This window comes from Macrotis lagotis, chromosome X (assembly GCF_037893015.1).
Source record: "Macrotis lagotis isolate mMagLag1 chromosome X, bilby.v1.9.chrom.fasta, whole genome shotgun sequence".
Lineage (NCBI taxonomy): Eukaryota > Metazoa > Chordata > Mammalia > Peramelemorphia > Peramelidae > Macrotis > Macrotis lagotis.
In genome coordinates this window covers 651,216,331-651,235,791 of record NC_133666.1, presented here as the reverse complement: position 1 = coordinate 651,235,791, position 19,461 = coordinate 651,216,331, and the positions used below count along the sequence as shown (strand labels likewise).

General features: G+C 40.0%; 1 protein-coding gene across 1 annotated transcript in view; it reads left to right on the top strand.

The window, feature by feature from the left end:
- Positions 1-3,100: 3,100 nt before the first annotated feature.
- B3GNT3 (UDP-GlcNAc:betaGal beta-1,3-N-acetylglucosaminyltransferase 3) overlaps positions 3,101-19,461 on the top strand; it is a 34,826-nt gene continuing 18,465 nt past the window's right edge. Inside the window, exon 1 of the mRNA XM_074204863.1 lies at positions 3,101-3,222. The gene's annotated coding sequence lies outside the window, so the exon portion shown is untranslated. The remainder of the gene's footprint in view (positions 3,223-19,461) is intronic.

The following is a 19,461-nucleotide window of genomic DNA, read 5'->3' as shown; positions in this document are numbered from 1 at the left end:
GATTCCCACCCACCTTGCCGGGGAGGTACAATTATCCCATTTTGCAGAAGATGGTCACTTTACTTACCTTGCCAGTGGGTGGCAGAGGTGGGCTTCCATCCTGCTCAGGTCTCTGTGCTCCTGAGTCCAGTCCTATCTCTACACGACCTCTGCGAGCTCCCTTTTAGGCCTAAATTTAGGATACTATGATATGGAAAACCTGAATTGGAAAGTTTGGAAAATAGGTGGTGTGTCCTCGGACACAAGCCTGAGTTTTGGATCCCTTGATCTCCTAACTCTTGTCCAAGGGATTCTTTCTTTCTTTCTTTCTTTTCTTTCTTTCTTTCTTTCTTTCTTTCTTTCTTTCTTTCTTTCTTTCTTTCTTTCTTTCTTTCTTTCTTTCTTTCTTTCTTTCTTTCTTTCTTTCTTCCTTCCTTCCTTCCTTCCTTTCTTTCTTCTTTCTTTTCCTTCCTTCCTTCTTTCTTCCTTCTTTTTTCTTTCTTTCTTCTTTCTTTCTTTCTTTCTTTCTTTCTTTCTTTCTTTCTTTCTTTCTTTCTTTCTTTCTTTCCTTCCTTCCTTCCTTCCTTCTTTCTTTCTTTCTTTCTTTCTTTCTCTCTTTCTTTCTTTATTTCTTCTTTCTTTCTTTCTTTCTTTCTTTCTTTCTTTCTTTCTTTCTTTCTTTCTTTCTTTCTCCCTCCTTCCCTCTCTCTTTCTCTCTTTCTTTCTCTCTCTCTTTTTTCTTTTTGCAAGGCAGTGGGGTTAAGTGACTTGCCCAAGATCACATAGCCATGTAATTATTAAGTGTCTGAGGCATGTAAAAATTAGGACTTTTTATGCGTTCCTCCAATGTTCGTTCTTGGGAGTGTAACCTTTTTTCCTACTTAAGGCTCCTTCTTTCTCTCCAGCTAATCTTTCCTCCTCCCCAGATATAACTCTGTTTTTTTTTTTTAATTTTTGCAAGGCAATGGGGTTAAGTGGCTTGCCCAAGGCCACACAGCTAGGTAATGATTAAGTGTCTGAGGCTGGATTTGAATCCAGGTCCTCCTGACTGCAGGACCGGTGCTGTATCCACTGTGCCACCTAGCTGCCCGTAACTCTTACGTTATATGGCTTCCCTTTCAGGACTCCATTAAGGAATAGAACTGCCCCTCTAGAGAGAAAGGTGGATTGATCTAGGAGAGAGGTGGGTAAAAGTGTACTAGTTTCTAATGGACTCCTGTCCAAAATGGGCACTACGGATAAGAACAGAAACTTCAGTAGCCAGGATTTATTGAGGAAGGCAGGCCTATTTATCTGATTCCACTGGCATAGTCAGAGGCTGGCTATGAATGATGTCATTGATCCCAGTCAATGTCTGGGTACCAGGAAGGGTGGGCATATCAAGTCACAGCTGGGATAACCTGCCCTTTACATTGGTTTCTAATTAACACCATGGTATATTTGAACATAATTAAATTAAAGTTAAGTATGTGTATGTTTTCAAGGTACACATAGCATTTCCAGAAAAGGGAGGTTTTGTAAACATATTTGTACATCATAATGATGAGGAACAGATGTCATTCACTGAAGATACTATTTATAGTGACTTTGTCTTCACTTTTGGGTTAAGGGCTTTGCTTATTCTTGGACACGTCTTCAGCCCATATACACTGAGTCATCTAACCAAACTTTTCCTGTTCTTGGGGACCTGTGCCTGTCCCTGGACTCACAATTATACCTTGATTCTTGGGCTTAGTCCAACACCTCCACCAGGATGCCTTTGACTGGAAGTTATCGATCTGGGGGTGCTCAAGATCCAAAGAAAAATGGGAGGTGTTCTATGAACCTGGATGTAAAAAGAAATTACCACTTTATTTTCACTGACCTCTGACTGAAACGAAGGGACCCATAAGCTTTACCAGACTGCCAGAAGGGTCCAGAATCACAGGGTTAAGAATCACAGCGGGCAAGGGGCAGCTAGGTGGTGCAGTGGATGAAGCACCGGCCCTGGAGTCAGGAGTACCTGGGTTCAAATCCGGTCTCAGACGCTTAATTCCCTATCTGTGTGTCCTTGGGCAAGCCACTGAGCCCCATTTGCCTTGCAAAAAACTGAAAAAAAATCACAGTGGGAAAGGGGACTTTGGGAGTTTTTTTAGGTTTTTTGCAAGGCAATGAGGTTAAGTGGCTTGCCCAAGGCCACACAGCTAGGTCATTATTAAGTAAACCCGGGGACTCCTGACTCCAGGGCCGGTGCTCTATCCACTGCACCACCTAGCCGCCCCTGAGAGGGGACTTTTTAAAGCAGAGAACTGGGCTGGAGGCATAAATCTAGTCCAGGGGTCGCTGATAGATTCCCTGTGCCCTGGGACAAATTCTGAACTCCAGTTTCCTGGTTTTTTTATTATTTTCAATGCAGGGAGGAGCACCCGATTCTGGGCCTCTTTCCCAGGACAGTAAAGAGAGACCAGGAGAGGCTGATTACGAGGGTTTTGGGGTGGAGTGAGCAAGCAGCCTTGAGATGTTCATTGTTTTTGAGAGCAAAATCCAATGTGCACCTCAAAGGAAAGGGGCCTCTTCCTGCCCCCCAAATGAGGGAGGCCTCCTGTGCTGGAGGAGGGGTCACGTTAGCAGGGTTGCTGAGAGGGACTGTGTAGACGCCTCCGGTTGGGAAGGAACCTGAGAGCGCAGAATGTCAGCATGGGGGGAGATAGCAGAACCAGAGAAGCAGAGCCAGTCGGGTCCCTAGAATACACAACGTTAAAGCTAGGAGGAATCTCAGAACAAAGGCTACCCGAACTGGACCAGAAGGGGGCCGGAAAAGAGACCGTTCAGGCCAAAAGCCTCCTGTGACAGATGGGGAAACTGAGGCCAGAGAGAGGCAGTGATTTGCTGAAGACAAGTCTGTGAGACTGAAACCTAAATCTGCCTCCTGGCCCATAGGTCTTTAGAACTGGAACCCTGGAAAAAATGAAGGAAGAAACTTTGAGTGTGAAGACAAAGCGCTGAGAGAGATGGGGGGCAAGGAGACCTCGGAGTCTCCCGACAGGGCAGACTTGGCCCGGGGAACCTTGGCTGGGCTGGGGGAGGGGCCTGAGCTGGGCGGGGGGAAGGAGGGAGGTGGCCAGTTCTCGGATCAGGTGAAGCCTAGCTTCCTCAGCCTAGAGGAAAGCTCTGTAGTTGGAAGGACCTGTGGCCAGACCCTCGCAGCCAATTCCCAGGGAAGAGCTGCCTGTTTCTCAAACAGAAGGGCAGGGTTGCTCAGTGGTGAGTGCTTTGAGGAGGGAGCCTAATACCACCCAGCCCCCTTTGAGGGGAGGGGGGGGCTTACCAGAGACAGGGGGGTGGGTGGGACTGATTTTTTGAACCTCCAAGGGGGAGAGAATCTTGGGGAGAAGCTCTAGCCTCCCTTCCCCACTTTCCCTCCACCATCTCCTTGACTGCCCCGGGGAGCTCATGAGCCCAGTAGCAGGGCTAAAGAGCCTGCTCTCTGGGGATGGCAGCGGTCTGTGCCTAACCAGGGGTCCCCCCCATCTTTGGGGCCCGGACCAAGGTCAGAGTCTGGGCCTGTCACCTGTTCCAAATTCTCTAAAGGAAACTCCCTCCTCTGGCCTTTTTTGATGTTGAAGAGGTGGGAACTGGAGTCTTAGGGATGAAAACTGCAGAACTCAGACCTGAGGCAGTCCTAGGACTTGAGCCATTGCACTCGGCCTAGAAACCCATGAACCCCTTCTCTCCTTGTCCGGGAGGGGCCCTGGATTTGAGCACCTGAAATTGGGATAAAACCAGGTATTCAGCTTTGGTTTCAGATCTTCAGCTGAGTATGCCAAGGACTCCTTAAAGCCCACAAACTTCAGCCCCCTCCCGCTCCCCAACTGCTCCTTTCTCTGCTTACTTCCCCCTGGGGTGGTCCAATAATGTAGCCCTCCTTCCCCCACCCCAGGGTGGGGGTCCAATAGTGAAAACCCCTTTACTTTCCCTCCAGGGTGGCAGTCCAATAGTGTAGCCCTCCTATCTTTCCCCAAAGTGGTGGTCTCATAGTGAAGCCTTCATTCACCCCAAAGCCCGTGGTTAGCTTTGGAGGGCAAAAAGCCTGTGAGCAGAACAGAAACTCAGAGAGAGGAAGGTTCTGGGAACACCAACCACTGAGAGCATTGGGGTGTTAATTAACAGGAACACTATAAAACTTCTTCAGAAGTGTAGCAGGAGCCGGTGGTTGTCTTTTTTTTTCAAGGCTCAGCTCAGATCTCACCTTCTGCAAGAAGAGACCTTTCCTGGATCCCCTGGGTCCTAGCACCTGAAATTAGTCCCCATTTACAATGTAGAGATTTGGTTGCATTTTATTTCCCCCAATAGAATGTAACCTCTTTTTCATGGTGGGACACCTTCAAGTACATTATAACCTCTTCATAAATGTCTGCTGTTTGACTGGGGGGACCTAAGGATAGAAATATGGGAAATTCCAAATATATTCAAAGTATAAAATAAAATTAAGAAGGGGGGGGCAGCTAGGTGGTGAAGTGGATAGAGCACCAGCCTTGGAGTCAGGAGTACCTGACTTCAAATCCAACCTTGGACACTTAATAATGACCTAGCTGTGTGGCTTTGGGCAAGCCACTTAACCCCACTGCCTTGCAAAAATAAAAAAAATTAGTTTGCCAAAAAGAGAGAGAGAGAGAGAGAGAGAGAGAGAGCTGCTAAGCTGGAAGATCTAGTTTCCCAAGAGTGTTTTGAAGAAAACTAGGGATTCTTCCTCAGGTGAGATGAGGAGGGAGAGCATTTCAAGCACAGGAAGGCTAGGAGAGGATATGGTCTCAGTGGGCCACTAGCAGGCTAGTTTGACTAGAAGGGCGACTGTGGGCATGTTACCCAGAGAGCCTTGAAGAGATGGATAGAAACTGACCTCTACATCTAATCTTCCAAGAATTGTAGTTGAAAAGATGTTAGAGCTGAGAGAAATTTTGTAAAATAACCTAAGTCTGTTGTTTCCTGTTTTGAAAAGTGGGAACCTCTCCAAATGTTCCACACTTACTCATTCCTACCAAGGGCACCATCATCGTCTGTCACTCAAGCTTGAAATGTAGGCTTTCTCCTTGACCCCTCTCCCCACCTCCATATCCAGTCAGTTCCAGACCTTCATCAGGTCTCTCCACACATGGATCCTTCTCTCCTCTGACAATGCTTCTACTCTGAGGCAGACGCTCATCTACCGCCTTGTGCCTAACTACTGAACAACCTGCTGACTGGGCCTTTGGTGTTTCTCCCCATTTCATTCTCTACTCAGCAATCAAAATAACCCTCTTTGAGCATAACTCTGACCCATGTGCCTGACCATTCAGTAAATTCCTATCACCTCTACAATCAAATGAAAAACTTTCCTTCTGCTCCACCTTTCCAGTCTTTTTAAACCTAGTCCCTATCATATTCCCTACAATCTCCCACATGTCTAGAAGGTTCTCCCTCTTTATCTCCATTTCTTGACTTCCTTGCAGCTAAATTCCTCTCTTCTACAGGAAGATTTCTGATTTCTCCCCCCATGCTAATACTGTTCATTATCTCCAGTTTGCCCATTCTATATCTTGTTTGTCCATAGTCATTTGCAAATTGTCTGCCCCCACAAGACTGTGAGCTCCTCAAGATCATGCATTGTCTTTTTTCTTTCTTTTTTATCTTTTTTCTTTTTTTTATCCACATCATCACATAATAGGTTTTATTAGTAAACCATTATTGACTAATTTACTTTTCTGACATCACAAAATGTTTTGGACCTTCACAAGGTTGTCTTTGTATTATCATGATCTTATTGAATCAGGAAAACTCTTTAGATGTTTATTAGCTGTGTGACTCTGCATTAGTCATTTAAACCCTGTTTACCTCAGTTTCCCCATCTGCAAAAGTGAATTGGAGAAGGAAATGACAAACCATTCCAGTATCTCAGTCAAAAAAGACCCCACTGAAGAAGAGAAGAGTTGGATATGACTGAAAAAGACTAAACTCTCATTTTGCCACCTTGAGACAAGCTAGGTGGCAGTAATTACAGCACTGGATCTTGGGTCAGGAATACCTGAATTCCAACTCAGCGTCAAGTATTTATTAGTTGTGTGACCCTGGGCAAGGTCTGTTTGTCTCAGTTTCCTCATCTATAAAGTAAGAATAATAAAATCACTTTCCTCACAGGGTGTTCAAACGAGATAATATTTGTAAGGTTCTTTGCAAATCTTAATGTGAAAATGCTTTAGATCTTTGCTTCTATGAACCTGTGTTTTTTTATGATGCTTGGTCATATAATGAATTGAACCTTTTATAATAGCTTGGCCATGGCTCACAAGTTGGAAACTACAACTATCAAAAATAAACTTAATGTTTCCTGAGCTAGAAAAGACTTTTTGGATCATCTCAGCCAAGGTTTAACCTTTTTTTCTGTGTCCTGGACCTTATTTAGGAAACCAATGATGTTGAAATAGTTACCAACTTAAAAAAAAATTAAACACTGGCCTTGGAATCAGAAGGACAGGAGTTCGAATCCAGCCTCAGGCACTTGACATTTTATAGTTGTGTGACCTTGGGAAAGTCACCTAAACCTGATTGTCTTGAATCCAGGGCCATCTCCAGTCATCTTGGTTCATATGTGGCCACTGGATCCAGATGACTTTGGAGGATAAAGTGGTACTGGTGACTTAGCTTAGCATTCCCCTCACTCATATCCAATTCATGAGCTTGCTATGGCATCAACTCCCTTATATCATGCTCTTCTTTGAGAATGGAGGACAAATATCATCAAGTCCACAGATTTTAAGTTAAGAACCCCCGATTATACCAGTGTCCCTATTTTACGGATAAAGAACCTGCTGGCCAGAGAGGGGAAAAGGACTTTCCCTGTTTTACAAGCATCTTGTACTGGAAGCAGGGGAAAAGATACTATCAAAGTGATGTGAGAGTTGGGAGGTCTCCTGAATCCACTCTGAGACTTCTACCCAGTGCCTTAATGGAAGTAGAGATGCAGGAGGGGTTTTTGACTCTTTATCCAGGACTCCTTCCTTTGAGAAGTTTGAAGAGGTTGAGTTTCAGAGAGTCTAGATCTGGACTCATTGGATTGATCAACCTGGGGTAAGAAACCATAAAAAGATATAGACAAAGACTGACAGCTATTTGTCACTTAGGTGAGGGTTTGCTCAGTTTTGGCCAGGGGCCAAGACTTCCCTCCATATATACTCACAGTTGAATATTTCCTTTCCTATAGATCTAGCCCAGAACTAGGAAGGGATAGTTCTGGGTTTCAGGTTTTAAAAATGCTTTAAGATATATAGAGAGCCAGGCTGTCAGGGTGGAGTAAACAGGGTGTAACCAGCTTTGGAATCTGGGGTTCTCATTGGCTTTGCCTAAGGTGGGCCCATAGCCTGAATATTTCTTCCCCAGCATAAAAGTAAATTTCTAATCTTTGGGGCTTGTTGGTGTAGTTGGCATTTTGCCTCTTCCTCCCCCCTAACCCTGGGTAAAAGCCAATCATGTACATTCAGTTGCCCTTTGGGAAGTCAGAGCTAGGAGGGCAACATTTTCTCAAGTGACTCAGGTCAAAGATGGGTTGGAGGAGAAGAATAAATAGCTTCTATTCCTCACAAACTTATAGAGGCTCCCTCGGATTCTGTCTACTGTCCCGAGATGAAGGCAGGACAGGAGAGGGGGCTCCTAGCTCAATTTTTCTGAGGATTAAATTGAGTCAGCCCCAAGTGGTGAAGGGCTTTGCCTAAGGTCACTAAGACAGCTAGTTTTGATTCACCTCTTGAAAAAATAATTTCCAAGGTCACTTAATCTAGTGAATGCATCAATCGCAAGGGCTTAGGTATACTACTATTAAAATGTTGCAGTCCCTGATCTTATGAAACTTAAAGTTTGGTATGGAAAGAGAGGGAGTGAGCAAATAAGATCAGAAAGTTAGAACTGTTCCTGGTACAGGAACATAATGGAGGAGTTCAAAGGAATGCAGCCAACTGGAAAATAAAAAAGCTGGTCGACCCGGGTTTCCTTCTTAAAATGAGATTTCAGGAAGAGAGCTAATGGAAGATAAAAATTCACTGTAGACTACATTCCAGAATAGTGAAAGGACTGGTAGATGGGGCTGTAGAATCCCCCATTAACTTATAGATTACTTGAGGGCAGGGGCTGTGTTTTTGGTTTTCTTTGCATCCCCAGGACTTAGCATATTGCCTAGTCTCTGGGAAGAGCTTTTTCACTTGATGACTTAACTTACTGAACAACCATCAAGGATCTTTGATAGTTGGGAATAAATAGGAGACCTGCTGCCCAACGGGAGAAAGGGAATGCATTGGTCTAAGATTCAAAGAAAGAAAAAAAAAAAAGAATGGAGTTTGCATAATATTAGCCAGTGGGGCTGACTTAAATTTGTATTCCTGTGCAAATTCTAGAAAAAGTCATTAAAAAAGTTGGTTGGTGGAACACCTGGAGAAGAAAGCAATAGCAGCATGAAAATTAAATGGATGATTTCACTGAGAGCAAATCATATCTGACTAACTTTATTTTCCCTGTTGACTGGGTTTAATAAACAGAAATATAGAGAATACTGCAGGTAGAGCTTAGGAAAATTTTGGCGAAGTGACAAAATGGAGAAAATGGAAAGATGTGGGCTAGACAGCAACAGCAGCAACAACAATAGTGATGGTAGCTAAGAGGTATGCAGTACTGTAAATATTAATCACTTTTGACATATCTCATTTGATCCACAACAATCCTAGAAAGCAGGTGTTATAATTATTTCCATTTTACAGTTGAGGAAACTGAGGCAAATAAAGGTGCAAGTGATTTGTCCAAAGTCACAGAGTTAGGAGTATCCTTGTCTGGATTTGAATTCTGGTCTTCCTAATTCCAAGAATAGAGCTTGATCATCTACTGGTTCGTCTAGATGTCTACAGACAACAATATAACTGGATGAATTTGAAAGTAAATCCAAAGGGAAGTCCCTCTTTTAATAAGGAGGTAGTATGGTATAGTGAAAACAATCTTTGATTTAACCTTAAGATCCAAGTTCTAAATCTGATACTTCCATTTTTACAATCTGGAACAAGTCACTTATCCTCTCTGGGTTCTTGATTTTCTTCTCTGCAAAATGAAGTGGCTGGACTAAGTAACCTCTAAAGTCTCTTTCAGCTTTGAATCTATGATTCTTATGATGAACAAGGAAGGTGGCCTTCAGCAAGAGTGACTAAGAGATCTGTGCTCAGCACTCCATTGTTTAACATTTTTATTAGTCTTGGGTAAATGCAGATGAATCATTCAACATGTATTTATGAAGTCCTGCTGAGATGCCAGATCCTGGACATGATTATTAAATTGACAGATGAGACATAGTTTGGAAGTTAGATTATACACTATCTAGAATGCCAAACAAAATCCAAAAGATTATATTTAATAAATGTTTGGGATTTTTTTTTTTGCCCAAGTGTAAGATGGAGGAGACTTAACTAGGCAACAATTTATCTGAAAAATATCTGGGTTGTTTTTGTTTCTGTGTTTTGTAGACCACAAATGAATCAACAGTGTGATTTGGCAGCCAAAAAAATAGTGTTATATTTCACTTAAAGAGACGGTGTCCAGAAGGAGGAAAGGTGATGATCTCTCTGGACTGTGCTCTGGCCAAGTCACATCTCATGGGTTGGCATAAAAAATGAAATGGGAATTTTGGGAGTTTTACAGAAACTGCAGACAAGTTTCAAAGAACATAGAAAAAGCTTAGAAACTCAAAAAAGCCTCCAAATATTTGTATAGTATTAGATATCAGCATATTTTATCTTTTAACAACATAATATTTCAGACTTCTTCTCTGGAGGGCCAAAAACTTTTATGAAGATTTTCCCGATCATAGGGACTCTGTACCCTTAACTCCCAATGTGGAAGGATCATTGTAATCTTAATTCAATTGTAAGAGCATTTATTAAGCACCTACATAAGACCAAACACTTTATTGAGCTCTGAAGATACAAAGACAAGAATGAAATAACCTTTGCCTTGAGAAACTACCGTTCTCTTGGAGACAAGAGATATCTGTATAAGTATATGGAATGTTTTCAGTTTAAGCATTTACATCTCAGAAATTGGCCAGGACTATAAACCAGGGCTTGAGTTAGCATTTTATTGTTTGTCTAGATTTAAGAAAGTGATGGAGAAAATGTGAATGTAGATTAAGCTTAAAACTGTGTCCTCCACACATTCTAGCCCCTCATACTGGTTAGTAAAAACATTTACCAGGACCCTTGGCACTCACAGATGGAGGATCAGAAAAGACTTCACTTGGGGGTAGCTAGGTGGCACCGTAGATAGAGCACCGGCCCTGGAGACAGGAAGACCTGAGTTCAAATTTGACCTTAAGACACTTAATAATTACCTAGCTGTGTGACCTTGGGCAAGTCACTGAACCCTATTGCCTTAAATAGAAGTAATATTTTTTTAAAAGAAAAGGATTCACTTGATATACGACTTAAAGGAAATTAAGGATTCCTGGAGGCCCAGATAAGAAGGGAGAACATTTCAATTGTGGACAGTCTGTTCCAAGTTGTAGAGATCAGGGGCAGAGTGCATGAGGGGAGAGCATCTTCCATCAACCTGGAGAGAATGGCTAAACAAATGGCTGAGCAAATAGGAATGTAACAGAATATTCTTGTGCCACATGAAATGGACAATTTCAGAGGAAACTGAGAAGAGTTCTGGGAAATGATGCAGTGGGAAGCAAGCAGAACCAGGAGAACTATTTCTACAATGATAACAGTAGAGAAAAACAACTTTAAAAGGTTTAAGAATTTAGATCAAGATAATGATCAACCAGAAGTCCAAAAGAATAAGAATGGAACATGCCACTTAACCTCCAATCAGGGAGATGGTAAACTTAAAAGACAGAAACAGGTGTTTTCAGATATGGTCAATGTAGGAATTTGTTTTGTTGGAATATGTCAGGAAGATTTTTTTTTTAATTTGTCCAATGGAAGGGAGTGATTTTTAAAAATTTAAATTTTTGAAAATTTGCTCCTTGAAAATTTTTTCATTTAAAATAAGATGTGAGAATTGGACTGTAGGAGATTGGGATGTGATTTAAAAGCCAAAGAAAGAAATTTGTATTTATCCTAGAAGCAAGTGGGAGTCACTGGAGTTTACCAAGCCAATGGGCCATATAATTTGTTTGACCTGTAGTTTAGGAATATCGGTTTGCAGAACCAAAAGAACATTGTATACAGTTGCAGCAATATTATTTTAAGAATTTAAGCAAATTTAAGAATGTGACTTTGAGTGAATATTTTGACTATAAAGATTACTATTAAAGACTTTTGAAGAAATATACTATCTGCATCTTGAGAAAGAACTGATAAATAGAATCATTTTATGTACATGCATATAAATATATATATATATATATATTCAAATAGTTGTGTATATATCCAAATATATATTTGTGTATATTATGCAATGTATATGTGTATCTATTTGCATATATATCCAAATATCTCCAAAATTTGTGTATATATCCATATTTGTGTATATGTTCAAATAAATTGTGTATATATCCAAATTTATGTTTAATAGTAGCCATCTCTAGGTGGGAAGAGTCGAAAAAAAGAAGAAAAAAGAAATTTATATAATGTTTTGCTGTATATTTGTAAGGAATAGCATGTTATGCATATAGTTGATTGGCAGTTTCATGTATAATCAGAAGGTAATGAAGGCAGTGATTATGTACAAAGAGAAAAGAAGATGGATGTGACTTAATGCTAGGTGTTTGAGGGAGTCAACCAGACTTGGCAATTATTTGGATTGGATATGTGAGAAAGGAGAGCTGAGGTTATAAACTTCTTAAAGGGTGGAAGTACCTTTCACAGAAAGTGTTGAATGAAAAATGTGAACGGGGCGAATTTAAGCTTGAAGTCAGGGGAAAAAACAACTTCCTACCAAAGGCTGTCCCCAAATAGAAGGTTGTGCTTTCCCTTTCTCTGGAGTCTTTAGACAAAGGCTAGAAGAAGACTGGGTGGGGATGTTTCAGCCAGAATTCTCATCTGGGGACAGATTGAGTTAGATGGTTGTGAGGGCTTCTGATTCATTCAGTCCTGTAGGTGTCTGACTTCAAGTACCTCAAATCTGCCTCCTGAAGAATTGTCTCCCCAACTCTTAAGTTTCTCTGCAAACTATTACTCTACCCATCCTTCTTCCTCATCTCTCACCCTGTTCTCTTCCACCCTGACCACATCCTGTCCTGATTATTTAAGCTCTCCCAGCAACCTTCTGGGTGGGGAGTGCTTCTCTTCCTCTTTTTCCTCATTTCAGGAGTTGTAGAAATGGGGGAAGGGAAAGATAAAAGAGCCAAACAGCCTTTCTTGGCTACCTCTTTGGCTCCTCTGCTGTTCTTTCCTACTGGGGAAGGAGCCCAGGGAAGGATCAACACCTAAGTACAGAATGCTCTAGGAGTTTTGACCTTCCCCTTCTTCCTCATTCATCCCTGGCTTTTTTTTTTTTTAAGAAAATTAACAAAACTTTTTTCTCGGGACGGCTAGGTGGTTCAGTGGATAGAGTACCAGCCCTGGAGTCAGGAGTACATGAGTTCAAATCACTTCATAATTAACTAGCTGTGTGGCCTTGGGCAACCCACCTAACCCCATTGCCTTGCAAAAAACTAAAAAAAAAAAACCAAACCAAAAAAAAAACAAAACCCTTTTTTCTCCCTCCTACATCCCCCCCCACTACTAAGAAAAATTAAAAAAAACAAAAACAAAAGCATTATAACAAACAAGTTTAGTCAAGCCAAACAAATTCCAACATTGGCCATTTCAAAAAATATTTATATGCCAAATCCCCTACTTCTCTGTCCCAAGGTAGGTAGTATGCTTCATAATTAGTTCTCTGATAATTGTAGTTCTCAAGTCTTTTGAATTTATTTGTTTTTATGGTGCTATTGGTATTCTGTAAATTCTACTTCTGGTTCTGCTCATTTTGATCTGTATTAGTTCATACAAGTCTTCCCAGATTTCTCTGAAACTATACTTTATCAACTCTTTATAGCATAGTAGTTTTCTATTACGGTTATATACCATATTTGTTCAGTCGTTCTCCAATTGATTTTCCATTCCTCCAGTACTGGGGAAGGGGAGAAGAGTCTAATAGGGACTAGAACCACCTAATACTAGGGACTCTGTCATGTTGAACAAAGGGTGGAGGTGGGGTGTTGATAGATTCTGTAAATCATTACTTTCTTACATATTGTTGTCCCCCAGCAGAATGCATGTCCTTGAGGGTAGGGGCTGTGTTGGTTTTATCTTTGGATCTCCAATATTTGACATAAAGTGATATTCGGAAATTATTATGGAATTGCATTATTATTTAGGGATGTTTCCTTGGAATTATCCACCATGGTTCTGAGTAACTGGCATCCCCAAGTCAAGTTGGTCCATGTCTCTCTGGGATACCAGTTGATCCCTTAATATTAGCAGAACTGAAAAAGGACCTTGGATATCACTCATTCTGGCCCTTTTGAAGAAGAAACTAGGGTCTCAGAAGAGAAGGAGGTTTGCCCAAGGGTCTAAAGATAGTAGCAAGACCCACATAAGAACCATGGACTAGACCTAAGGATTAAAGATTTAGACCTGAAAGGGTTCTAGAAACCATTGAATACAACTTCCTTATTTTACAGAATAGGAAACTAAGGCCTTGAGAGGTAAAAGGGAATTCCCAAAGTCCCATAAATAGTAAGTACCTGAGACAGGATTTGAACTCAGGTACTCCTTCCTTCAACTCTAACACTCTAACCCTTAAGACAATAAACTCTCTTCCCCTCCCATCCTCTCCATTCATGCAGTCAAAAGTTTATGAGATTTAAAGATATTTCATTTAAGGCACATTCTCTTCAATCCAAAACCTAATCTACCTTTTGCTGTTGGTAGGGTCCTGGGCTGAGTAAGGCTGATTAAGAGAGGAATAGTTGAAACCCAGATCTTGATAGGGTTCACAATCTAACAGAGAGATAATCTGGGAGAAAAGGCCCCCTCCTTCCTACCTCCTCCAGACTGACTGAGAAATATGGGAAAGCAAAGGACACAGTGGAGAGCTCAAGGAAGGACCTTAGATCTAGAGCTAGGAAGGACCTAAAAGGACACTGTATCCAACCCCCCATTTAACAGATGAGGAAACTGAGACCCAAGAAGAGAAGTAACTAGTACACACAGCTAATAAATGTCAAAAAGTGGCTGAACTCCAAATCCAATACTTCCTATCTCCACGTCAAAGGCTTACTGGAAGAGACATGCTTACACTGAACTTTGAAAGATGAGGATAATGTCATTCCAGAGATGGGGGCAGCAGGTAAGAGCAGAAAAGCAGAGGATATATTAGGGGCAAGAGAAGAGAGAATTTGCCTAGATCTGAGGTTGCAGTGAAGGAAGAGGACGGGGGAGGAAGAGGAACTGAGCAAAGAGTCTGAATTTCAATCCTCAGGAAACAAGGATGAGACCTTTGCTCAAGCTATTTGCTCATACTAAGACTTAAAACTGAAGACTCAGTCGGGAGGCTGAGAGGGAGTTTGTTAGAGAGATAAGGCTTTCTGAAATGGTGCAAGGAAAGTTAAGGAACAATTTTATCTCTTAGACCTAAGTTTACTATTTAAAGATAATATCAAACATCTTGGTATTTCCCCAGAAGCTGAAGATATTAACAGTTTCCTCCATTAATTATAACTTTAGATTAACCCGGGAGGAATGTGGAATTCTTGAGTTCAACTCAGGAATGAAACCAGCTGGATGCAGACCCAATTATAAAATTAATACAGCATAAAATCAGTTACATTGTGGAATCAATGTAGGAGAAATGAAAGGCAATATTGACTTTTATCTTTCAGTGTGTGTATATATATTTGTCATATATAGAATATATATGTTAAAAATCACACAGATATTTGACATAATGTAAACATAACACATAGCACATATTTGTCATATATAGTATATATGCCATATATAGCATGTATAAATTTATTGTATATGAAATGTCTCATGCACACATAATTTGTGTGTATATGTGAATATACACATATTTTTCATATATGTACATGTGTCTTCTTTGTTCATGGTTGATTATATGCTGTATTTCCCATTAGACTAGAAGTTCTTTGAAGGCAGGGACTATTTTTGTCTCTCTCTTTGTTTCCCCAGATGGATTTTAGCACAATATCAGACATGCTGTGACAATCACTATGGCAGCTACACAGGAAATGGACTGGAGTGACGAGAGCTTGTGTCAGGGACAACAATGAATAGGCTCTTGCAGCTGTCCAGTTAATAATTGCAAGGGCCTAAATCAGGGTAGCGACAAAGTGAGTGGAGAGAAGGGGGATACAAAAGAGAGAAGCCACTGGGAGAAAAATGACTAGATTTGTCAACTGTACATGTGAGGAGAGGAAGAGCATGGAGTCAGAAATTATGCTGAGGTTGTGAACCTGGACACTTAGGAAGATAATGGTTCCCCCAACAGAAAGAGGGAAGTTTAAAAAGGATGGGTAGATTGAGTTTTCTGGGTTAGATTTAATTTTAATTCAGTGATTCAGGTTCATGGGTAGAATGAAATAAGATACTTATGGAATGTAAGATACAATAAAAAAAACTTTACTAATGAAAAAGCATTAGAAGGTTTTAGCTCCTAAAGTTAAAAAGTTACTAATTCATTATAAGAACAGCTATTCTAGGTGGCTATGTGGTACAGTGGCTGGGGCAACTGGCCTTGGAGTCAGGAGTACCTGAGTTCAAATCCGACCTCAGACACTTAATAATTACCTAGCCGTGTGGCCTTGGGCAAGCCACTTAACCCCACTGCCTTGAAAAATTAAAGAACAAAAACAAAAACAAAAAAACCCCTATTCCTTTTCATTTACTGTGGCAAGGTTAGGAAGCCATTCCCTGAAAGGCAGAGGAAATTGCTCAATGCTAACTCTCCTTAGGTTGTTAAAGAACTCTAGTAAAACTTCCTGCGCTAACTCTCCAAATAGCCCCTCCTCCCTTTTTTTAATATTTTTTTATTTATTTATTTTTTTTGCAAGGCAAATGGGGTTAAGTGGCTTGCCCAAGGCCACACGGCTAGGTAATTATTAAGTGTCTGAGACCGGATTTGAACCCAGGCTACGCCACCTAGCCGCCACCCCCCCTCCCTTTTTAAAAGGACCAACCCAACCATTCTAAAACAGCTGCCACTCTTACCACATTCCACTTCTTGGTGGCAAGGTCCCCCAAATTGTCTAGGATACTTTCAGCCACTCAATCTTAAAACAATCCTAATATCATGCACTCAGAAAACAAAAGTAGACACCAGAATTCTAGAATAACATTGGAGGAAGAACTTAGTACAAATAATAAAAAACTTTGAAGAACACAGTGCCATTAAAAGTACACATAATTGGGGGCTGGGGGCTGGATGACATTTGCAGTAGGTCAGTTGATAATGTACACAACCAAGATGGTCAAGTAACCATCTTTTTTGAAAGAGTAGCACAAAGAATTATTAAATCCTCAAAAGAGATAATAGATTACAATCTTTAGTTTCAAAAGAGAGTCAAGAAAAACCTGTCTTGTATGAATCCAGTCTATAATATGTTCATCTCACAGACAAAAATCCCATTTCTGAGATGTCAAAATTTTGAGGGCAAATACAACATATTTTGCTTAACCAGTGCAGACAGTAAAGATGAGAAGAGAGGACTATTTTGTGTAGACTGTTTTGTTTGTACCATGAGCAATGCTAATTTTAAGACTGGATTTTGTTCATTTGATTGAATAATTGAAATAAGTGAGGAGCCAGTTATTTTTTTCTTTTTTGAAAATTTATTTATTTTAAATTTAAAAATTTTTCCCCTAATCTCGCTTCCCTCCCCCCACTCCCCACATTGGCAGTCTGTTAGTCTTTACGTTGTTTCCATGGTATACATTGATATAAGTTGAATGTGATGAGAGAGAAATTATATACTTAAGGAAGAAAAATAAAGTATAAGAGGTAGCAAAATTACATAATAAGATATCAGTTTTTTTAAAATTAAAGGTAATAGTCTTCGGTCTTTGGAACCAGTTATTTTTAAGAGGCACTCTTTGTACATTTTTTTTAAACAAATTTTTGCGGTGGAGATGTTTTTCAGTCATGTCCATCTCATGATTTGATTTGGCAAAGATACTGGAGTGGTTTGTCCTTGTCTTCTTCAGTTCATATGAAAGATTAGAAAACTGAGCCAAACAGAATTAAATTTTTGCCCAGGATTACACAGCTAGTAAGTGCCTGAGGTTGAATTTGAATTTAGGAAGATGAGCCTTCCTAAATTCAGGTGCATTATGTAGTTGCCTAGCTGCCCCAACTTTACTATATAGTAAACAAGAGTTCTTAATCTGGGGTCCATGAACTTAGTTTTGGTTTTATCATTATCATTATCATCTTTTTCATCATCATCATCATCATCATCATCATTATTATTATTATAATATTCATTACTAATATCACTATCATCATCATCATTATTAAATCCTAAAAATCCTAAAAAATAGTCCCTGCCTTCAATTTCAAATTCAAATCAATTATTCTACCTGAATTTCAATATAATTGATTTCTTTGGAAATTTTACGAATTTAAAAACATGATTCCCAGAAGGGGTCCGTGAGTTCCAGCAGACTGACTGCCAAAATGTTTTAGATCACAAAAAAAGATTGAGAACACACATCCCTTTTTATTTAATTTTTTTCCAATCCATGTATAGCTTTCAACTTTCATTTTAGTAAGATTTTAAGTTCCACATTTTTCTACCTCTCACCTCCCCATGACAGTGAGTAATCTGATATGTTATATATGTACAATCATGTTTAACATTTTCCATATTAGTCATGTCGTGAAAGAAGAATCAGAACAAAAGGGGGGAAATTGTCAGAAGAAAGAAAATAAAACATGAAACAATTTTCCAAAAGTGAAAATAGTATACTATGGTCTACATTCAGACTCTGGATGTGGATGGCATGGCATTTTTCAACCCAAGTCTTTTGGAATTGTCCTTGATCACTGTTCTGTTGAGAACTAACTGTATCTTGGTTGATCCTTGCATAATGTGTACAATGTTCTCCTGGTTCTGCTCACTTCACTCAGTATCAGTTCTTGTCTTTACAGGTTTTTTCTGAAATCCACCTGTTCATGATTTTTTATAGAACAATAGTACTCTATCACTCATATACTGTAGCTTGGTTCCATCATTCTCTAATTGATTCCCTTAGTTTCCAATTCTTTGCTACTGTAAAAAGAGCTGCTATAAATGTATTTGTACATGGGAGGCTTTTCCCCTTTTTTGCAATCTCTTTGAGTTACAGATCTAGCAGTAGTATTGCTAGATCAAAGGCTATACTCAGTTTTATTGCCCTTGGACGTAGTTCCAAATTGCTCTCCAGACTGGTTGAATCAGTTCACAGCTCCACCAATAAAGACATCTCTTCTTTTTTTTCTTTTTAAAGATTTTATTTATTTTGAGTTTTACAATTTTCCCCCTAATCTTACTTCCCTCTCCCAGAAGGCCATTTGCCAGTATTGACATTGTTTGCATGGTACACATTGTTCCAAATTGAATGTGATGAGAGAGAAATCCTATCTTTAAGGAAGGAAACATAAAGTAAAAGAGAGAGCAAGATCAGACAATAAGATATCAGATTTTTATTTTCTAAATTAAAGGTAATAGTCCTTGGAAAGCCATCCCTTCTTGAGAAGAAAAGCGCACAATGTGATGATGGAGTGTGCAACTGCAGTATTTGATTAATGTTCAGGAGCCCTAACCATGGTCACTTACTTCCTGAGTTGTTCTGATAAAAATGGGTGGGGGGGGGGAGAGGTTAGATTTTAATGACTGCAGTATAATAGAATATACTATAAAGCTTATAATCAGGAAAGCATGAATTTGAACCCTCTTTTAGATACTCACTTTGGCTATGCACCCCTGAGCAAGTCAATCATTTATCTCTGTTTCTTCATCTATAAAATGGAGATCATCTCAGCAGCTACCTTCTAGAGTTTTTAATAGGGTGAAAACAAATAAGGTACTTTGCAAAACAGAAATCACTGAATCATTGCTAGCTGTTATTATATCAACTGATACAGTACTGATGAACAATTATCCCCTCCTTTCTCTATTATGATTTTGTCCATCACACTTTCAATATATATCATGGGTTGGTCTAAGAAATTATATGGGAATTTTGGGGAAGTTTGGGGAAGCCACTGGTGACATGTGAGGGTCAGCAGACAAGACAGTAAGTTTAGAAACTCAGAAATACATCAAATATGTAATGTTGTATGATATAGCCTATAACCATATATGTAAATCAAATTTTACAGTAAGGTACTGTACCCATCCCAAAATAGAAAAAGAAATAAAATGAGACTCCTTCTCTGGTATGAAGGGAAGGCCAAAAAAATCTTACTTAGATCTTTCAGATCATGGTGGAACTGCACTTTTAA